Genomic DNA, 7,929 nt, shown 5'->3' with positions numbered 1-7,929 from the left:
TTTTTTTTTTTTTTTTTTTTTTGCTGCACCAATCTCTTGGCAAGCATTTCAACTATTGAAGCTTCAATTCTCACTGCAGAGCTGGATCTCCTTCAAATCTATCATCATTAGTAACAGCTTCACTTGGGTGACCTCTCTTCAGTCCAAATCTAAATGCAACATGGCTTCCTCTATTGTCCCCAGTCTCAAACAGCACCCTTTTTTAAATTAATAGGCCATGATCAAAACCTTAATGATTTTCTCCTTTGATTCCTTTTCAACTGTCATAGAAACAGTCTTGCTCACTTTTCTATACCTGTGCATACAAAGATGACTGGCATGGAGTAAGAATTACATAAGTGTATGCTAAATTGATGAATGAATGACAATAACTCTGTGAAGTATGCATGGATGCATGCAGGTTAGTATCTCTCTTGTACTCATTAGGATCCAGAGGCTCAGAGAGCTGGGTCCTTAACCCAGATAATGCAGCTGATATTGGCACAGTTAGGGTTAATTCACAGTCTCTGGCTCTGGAATAACCGTATTTCTTTGTTTTCATAAGATCTCTGTTTCTTCACTATATTTGCCCTTCTGCAGTATGTAGGTCATAAATAAGTTTGTTATCTCTCACATTAGTCCCTCAGCACCTTGAATCATGTTTCTGGCAATAACCTCCTGGACAGACTTCCTTACTGTGGTATGGGCTCCACCAGTCTGTTCTGTACCCAACGGTCACTGTCTTACCATCTGACTGTGCTTAATCTCCTCCATTTTCTCCTTCATCTCTTTATAGTATGCTATCTTCTCACGGCTACTTCCTTCTTGAAGTTCTCTTATCCTTTTATTGTCTTTCTGACTACTCTTTCACCATTTTCTACCTCTTCCCTTTCTCCTTTACTGTATACTCTCCTGGGTTTTTTCCCTCGGTCTTCTATCCTTTTCATAGGTTTTTTCTTTGGGAAGTGCCCAAATCTTCTCAAACTTTTAAGTTAATGGCTCCAAAATCACTTCCTTCAATCCTAATTATCACCAAAATTCCCATTCTGTATTTTTGACCACCATTTAGCTGTGCCGCCTCTGTGAGGGCTCAGACTGAACTTGCCTTCTCTTCTTCATCAGTTTCTCCATCTCAACCTTCCTATTACTTGTAATGCCACCCCAATTTTACTAGCCACACAGAACAAATCACGGCTTCATAACTGATTCCTCCCTATTCTTAATCCTTTATATCCTATCAGACATCGAGTCCTCTTGGGTTCCCTTTGTAATTCCTTGACTTGTCTTAAGATCCTCCATAATCTGGCTGCAGCCACCTATCTGCCCTCATCTCCACTGTTCCCCAGCACAGGTTCCCTACTACAGCCATTCTGATGCAGTTGTCCTCTTCGTTGCAGATACTAGACCGTGGTCATCCTGGATCCCTTAGAAGAAATGCCCATTCTCCTTTTCTCAGGCATTTCGGATACTTCTAACCTTTAGCTCCAGCTTGAAAAACAGTTTTAAAGTTCTATTTTGATTCTAGTGTTCACTTCCTTCTCCCTTCTTTAACCGCATATTGTGATTATTTGAAGTACCTGATACATAGCAAATAATCAATGAATGGTGCCAATTATTTTTGTTAATGGTAATAACATATTTTTGTCTTAATTGTCGAATGAGGTGAAAGCTTCTTAAGCACCAAGAATCACATCTTTTCTTAACCCCATGACACCTATCACAGTGGACTTCCTGGAACATTAAGTACTCAGCATTCTCCTCTTCCCAATCAGTCTCAGCACAACTAAAAGGAAAGCAAAACAAATCCATTTTAGTTGCAATCAAGCTTTCAGTCTGTTTCTATGCTATGATGAAATTTCTCCTTTAAAAAAAAGGCAAAAAAAAAAAAAAAAATCCAACAGATCAAAAACTGGCAAAGGTTAGGATGGTTTAGAACTTTCAGGATCAAAAAAAGTTAATGTCTATACAACACCATTTTTCTTTTTTTGACTCCGACATTTCCATATTTTCCTTTGAGGAACTCCCAGAATTCTACTTTACCCTGAATGTGGGAGTTACTCATGATAAGTAGGTGCATTTTTGAGGGGCCCATATGATTTATATACTGGCAATTGATACTCTGGATGGAAGACAATTACCATATTTGTGTAAATCTGTTACAGAAAATTTGAAAATAGCAAAAAAAAATAATAATAATAACTAAATGGGTTATTAGAACACTATAAACTAGCTATGTAATAATTAGCCAACCATACATCTCAGACAAGATTTCATATTTATAAAGATGAGAGTAGGAATAGCTCCAATATAGGCAAATAATCTCCAAAGTACATAATCTGAATGTATAGAAAAACTAAAAATTAACTCTAAGGATGATACTGAATAAGTATTATTCCTCATAAACTATTTTCCTCTTTTATTAGTCAACCAAAATCAAGGTTAAACAAAGGCTTAACTGACTGCTTGTAAACATCTAAATTATTTTTAAAAGCTGAACAATACAATTTTAGAATCACAGAACTTTATGTTATTTGATTGATTATAAATTACATTACCTGTAGAGATGGCGTATTTTAAGCCTTAGATTAAATAACATTTTAAAACAGTCAATTTTTAATGATGAAAAAACCCCAACAAGCAAATGAAAAGTACATAAAACTTATGATTAAAAAAAAAAACCCAACCAGCAAATGAAAACTACACAAAACTCATGACTTCTACGTTGCTTGCAGGATTCAAAATTCAAAGAAAACAACGTTTCCCTGACCGGGAATCGAACCCGGGCCGCGGCGGTGAGAGCGCCGAATCCTAACCACTAGACCACCAGGGAACTTATTTGGTAGCTGTCTCGAAACATACTTGCTGCCTTAAAAATCTGTATTTCGTTCCTCTAACCAGTAGGAGGTACAGTATTGCGTCTAAGCCACACCTACTTTGTTCTTGCTCTGAGTCTATTTCCTGAAATTGAAGCAAATTCTCGGCGCCTTCCGCCGAGCTCCCCGATGGCCCCTTAAGGAAAACACCTACACCCTCCAAATCTAATCCTCTTCCGACTGCCATGCTGGAAAAGACATCCTGGAAATTCTCATTCTTTTACGTAACATGGAAATCTCTTTACCAAGACAAGTATTGTCTGGACGCGTACTGTCCAGAGCCTTGTAATTTGCTTTATTATTTTATTAACCATTTTAGCCTCTCTTTCAAATCTAACTTCTGTCCCTCTCCGTCTTTCTTCGTTCTCTGTCACGCGGTTGTTGAGTCCCTCTAAACATTTTACTAAATCTGACGATAGACTGCCACCGGCTGAGAACGTTTCTCGGTGAAGAGCCGGAGCGACCCGGCACTGTCCTGGGTGCAGAGCGCGTGCTCTACAAATGTGGGTGATGAAGGGCCACGTAGCCTCATAGCACGCGGTTCTATTTTATTTATTTGGTGTAGGCAGGCTAACGAGGCTGGGAGAGCTGTGGGTGGTATGCCTAGTGAAGGATCAGGACGTCTGCCCAAGGTTCCAAGCAAATCCTTCAAACCCGCTGTGTTTATTATCCTACTTTCCAAACTGTTATCATCTGGGCAATTGCTTCACTTCTCCGCATTATATACTAGACAAGGCCAGGAAATGATGCAATTACCAAAGGAATCAAGACACCTTACAGCAGAGTCTTAATTCCGAAACTCTCATAAAGTAAATGCAGAGGGCAGTAAGATGTAACTCAGCTTTGAAAGTGCCAGCCGTTACAGTTGAAGAAATCTAACCCAAGAGACTTCGCTCCGCTGCAAGATGGAAGGAGGCTTAAGTAAGACATAAATTTGTAATGAACTTTCTCACAACATCCGGCGCCACTGTGAGTTGCAGTCATCATCCATTACCACAAAATTAGGTGAGCCTGTGCTTGAATCTCGTTTCTTTTTTTTTTCAGCAAATCAGAGATGAAGTTTAAATCATTGATATACTTTATCTGAAAATATGTAATAATATGAGAACAGGAAGATTTAAGGGGGTTATTAAGATAATAAGAAAAATCATCAGAAGAAATTTCTACACTTCATTGTATTTTAAGTGGGACACTTCTTTCCTATCCCAAGGAATCTTAGATCAAGTTCAGTAGATGGAGCTCTTACCTCTTAATTAAGGGGTTGCTAGACCTTAGCATTAGAGTATCTGGTTTTGAATAAAAAGATTAAGCAGATATTAGTTTAAATTTTTATAGGTTTAGTCACAATATTTTACGCTAAGTACAAAAGGGTATGGTGAAAACCACCCTCCTACTCACTTCTTTCTTCTTCCTAGAAGTAATCAGTGTTACCAGCTGCTTCTATATCTCCCAGAAATGATCTATGCACATACAACACGTATCTAGTTCATTTTCCTCCAACTTTTTGGTTTTAAAACATATCAAGCCAACAGAAAGTTGCAACTGTAGTACAATGAACACACATATACCCTTCATCTAGACCAGTGCCTTCCAATTTACAGCTCCAGCAACTTGTGGCTATTAGGCACTAAAATGTAGCCAGTATGAATAGATATTCTGTAAATGTTGGATCCACACTGCACGTTTAAGCACTAGTATTTAAAAAAAGAAATGTAAAATATCGCGTTAATACTTTTTACTTTAATTGCGTTTTTAAATTAGAATAATTGGATATATTGGGTTAAATAAAATATTAAAATTAATTTTGCTTTCTTTTTACTTTTTTAATGTAGCTACTAGGATATTTAAAATTATACATGTGCTTACATTATATTTCTGTCTTACAGTACTGTTCTAGATTCATCAATTATTAATATTTTCCATATTTGCTTTCTCTATTTTTTTCAGAACCATTTGAGGTTAGCTGCAGACAGCATGATACTTTATCATACATACTAAACACTTTATTATGCATCTACTAAGAGCAATCGATCTAATTATCATCTCAGGAAATTTAATTCCACGTTGTCATTTATTATATGGTCAATAATCAAATTTTCTAGTTGTCCTAATAATCTCGTTTATAGTTTTTCTTTTAATCTAGGATATACTCTTGGATTATACCTTGCATTTAGTTGTTACATGTCCGTAGTCTCCTTCCTTTAATCTGGAACAGTTTCCCCTAACTTTTTTCTTTTACATCATTGACCTTTTTGAATAGTGGAGTACAATAGTTTCAGAAAGTTTGCCAATTTAAATATTTCTTTTGGCGGGACAGCTATCCTAAGTGATGTGTCTTTCTCAGTGCATTATATCAGAATGCACATAATTCCAGTGTATCACATTACCTGTAATGGGTAAGTGTGGTAGGCAGAACCATGTCCGCTTCACCCCACAACCCCAGAGATGTCACTGTGCTAATCCCCAGAACATGTTGACATGTCACCTTACATGGCAAAAGGAACTTTGCAAATGTGATTAAGATTTTGAGATGGAGGAGATTATCCTAGATTACCTGGATGGGCCCCAAATCATCACAAACATTCTTATGAGTGAAAGAGCAGGGCAGAGGCGTCAGGTCAGAGTGATGTGATGTGCAAAAGACTCATTTGGCCATTGCTGCCTTTGAAAAGGGAGGAAGGAGAACCACAAGCCAAGGAATGCAGGCAATTCCTTTTCTCCCATAGGCTTCCAGACAGAAAGCAGCTCTGCCAATATCTTGATTTTAGCTCAATGAGACTTATGTTGTGCTTCTGAACTACAGAACTGTAAGATAATAAATTTGCGTAGCTTTAAGTCCCTAATTTAGTGGCAATTTTTATGGTAGCAACAGGAAACTAATACAGTAAGTACGGTCACTTGATTAAGGTGTCTGCCATATTTCTCCGTCATAAAGCTACCTTTTATAATTGTAATTAATTGGCAAATGTTGGAAAAAGCAAATATCAATGGTGGAAGTGATACTTTGAGACTGTAGACCAATCTGTTCCTCAGCAAACTTTTAGCCAATGGGTTTAGCATTCACTGATGATCCTTGTCTGAATCAATTATTGCTACAGTGATGGCAAAATGGTGATATTTTAATTTTATCATTCTTCTGAAAAGAACTTTCCTTCCTCTCCTCCCTCTTTTTATTCTTTATTTAATTTTTACATATCACCCCGGACTCATATTCTTTTTTCTGTTTTAGTGAGTTTTTATTCAATGTGTTATATTCTGTTGCTGTCATTATTCATTTAAAACCTAAATTGTCCCAAATTCAGCCAGAAGGAGTCCATTCAAGCTGGCTCCTGTGTTCTTTTGGAATGTCCCTATACATTTTTGAGCACCTCTTTACTTTCAAGCACAACATGACCCAGGTACAGCCTGTATCTTATAACAGGAAGAATTAACATCTTCGTGCGTATATCTATTTTTCTTTAATTTCCTTTTTAATTTTTTTTACACAAAGAGTAGCATACTCTACATGGTTTTCTGTATTTTTTAATCAATATCTTTAGAGGGTGTTCATTATTTAAATGGAGTTTCCTCATTGTTTTTGACAACCGCAGGGTAGGTATTCCACTGTACGGATATCTTACTAAAGCAGTTCCATATCATTGGGCATTTAGATTGTTTACAACCTTCTACTGTTACCAAAGTACAGCCAAAACTAACCTTAGAACAACATAATTTAACATTTAGTTTTTATTAACTTGCCCACAAGTGATTTATCTTATAGAGTGCCAATTTCTGATTTGAAAATGCTAGAAGAAAAATCATGGTATCCAATTCATATTCAACTATCATTATAATTTATTTACAATTTTTCAATTTGATCTCAACCTGAGTCAGCTGTCCTTCTTTTGTTTATTAAGCTATTCATTCATTTGACAAACATTTATTGAATCTAATATATGTCAGGTACTATGTTGGACACCAAAGACACCACACTGAACAAAACAGGATCCCTGACCTTCAAACTTAGTCTGGTGGAGTTCAAGTAACCAAGCAATTATGGTATAATAAGAGAAATGTATCTTTATACTAAGTTTATTTAATAGATTAAAAATCCATCTTTTATCATGTATACATGGAATATAAAATGGAATAGCCACACTAGAAAATAGTTCGGCAGTTTCTTAAAAAACTAAATATGCACTTACCATATGACTCAGCAAATGTACTCCTGGGCATTTATCCCAGAAAAATGAAAACTTATGTTCATATAAAACCTGCAAATGAATGTTCATAGCAGTAGCTTTATTCATAATAGCCCAAAACTGGAGACAACTGAAATGCCGTTCAATGGGTGAATGGTTAAGCAAACTGTGGTATATCGATATGCCTTGAAATATTATCTGAAAAGGGAAGGAACGATTGATACATGTAATAACTTGAATAGATCTCAAGGGAATTATAGTGAGTGGGGAAAAAAGTCAATCTAAAAGGTACCATTTGATTCAATTTATATAGCATTCTTGAAATTATAGAGAAGGGAGATTAGTGGTTGCCAGGAATAGGGATGTGGTGAAGAGGAAGATCAGTATGATTCTAAAGGAGTAGCTTACGGAAGCCTCATGGTGATAGCTCTGTATTTTATTGTGGTGGTGATACAAGATATGATAACATTGCATAGAAACACACACACACACACACACACACACACACCATGCATGAATGTATGTGAAACTGGTGAAACCTGGCTGGGCACGGTGGCTCACGCCTGTTATCGCAGCACTTTGGGAGGCCAAGGTGGGTCGATCACCTGAGGTCAGGAGTTCGAGACCAGCCTGGCCAACATGGTGAAACCCCATCTCTACTAAAAGTATAAAAACTAGCCGGGCGTGGTGGTGGGCACCTGTAATCGCAGTTACTCGGGAGGCTGAGGCAGGAGAATTGCTTGAACCCAGGAGATGGAGGCTGCAGTGAGCTGACACAGTGTCAGCTCACAGTACCTTGGCACCAGAGTGAGACTCTGTCTCAAAAAAAAAAAAAAAAAGAAAAAAAAAAACTGGTGAGATCTGAATAAGCTCTCAAGATTGTACCAATGTCAATT

The 7,929-nt window shown here is 37.1% G+C and overlaps 1 protein-coding gene and 1 non-coding gene across 3 annotated transcripts in view; one reads left to right on the top strand and one right to left on the bottom strand.

The window, feature by feature from the left end:
• Window positions 1-2,737: 2,737 nt before the first annotated feature.
• On the bottom strand, window positions 2,738-2,809 carry TRNAE-CUC. Its single transcript has one exon. It is a non-coding gene; the product is annotated as a tRNA-Glu (tRNA).
• An 838-nt stretch (window positions 2,810-3,647) lies between these two features.
• NCOA7 (nuclear receptor coactivator 7) overlaps window positions 3,648-7,929 on the top strand; it is a 160,552-nt gene continuing 156,270 nt past the window's right edge. For both annotated transcript variants that reach the window (XM_011985016.1, XM_011985024.1), the window contains exon 1: window positions 3,648-3,857. The gene's annotated coding sequence lies outside the window, so the exon portion shown is untranslated. The remainder of the gene's footprint in view (window positions 3,858-7,929) is intronic.

Source organism: Mandrillus leucophaeus, unplaced genomic scaffold (assembly GCF_000951045.1).
Source record: "Mandrillus leucophaeus isolate KB7577 unplaced genomic scaffold, Mleu.le_1.0 Scaffold1067, whole genome shotgun sequence".
Classification (NCBI taxonomy): Eukaryota; Metazoa; Chordata; class Mammalia; order Primates; family Cercopithecidae; genus Mandrillus; species Mandrillus leucophaeus.
This window is presented reverse-complemented; position numbering and strand designations above follow the sequence as displayed.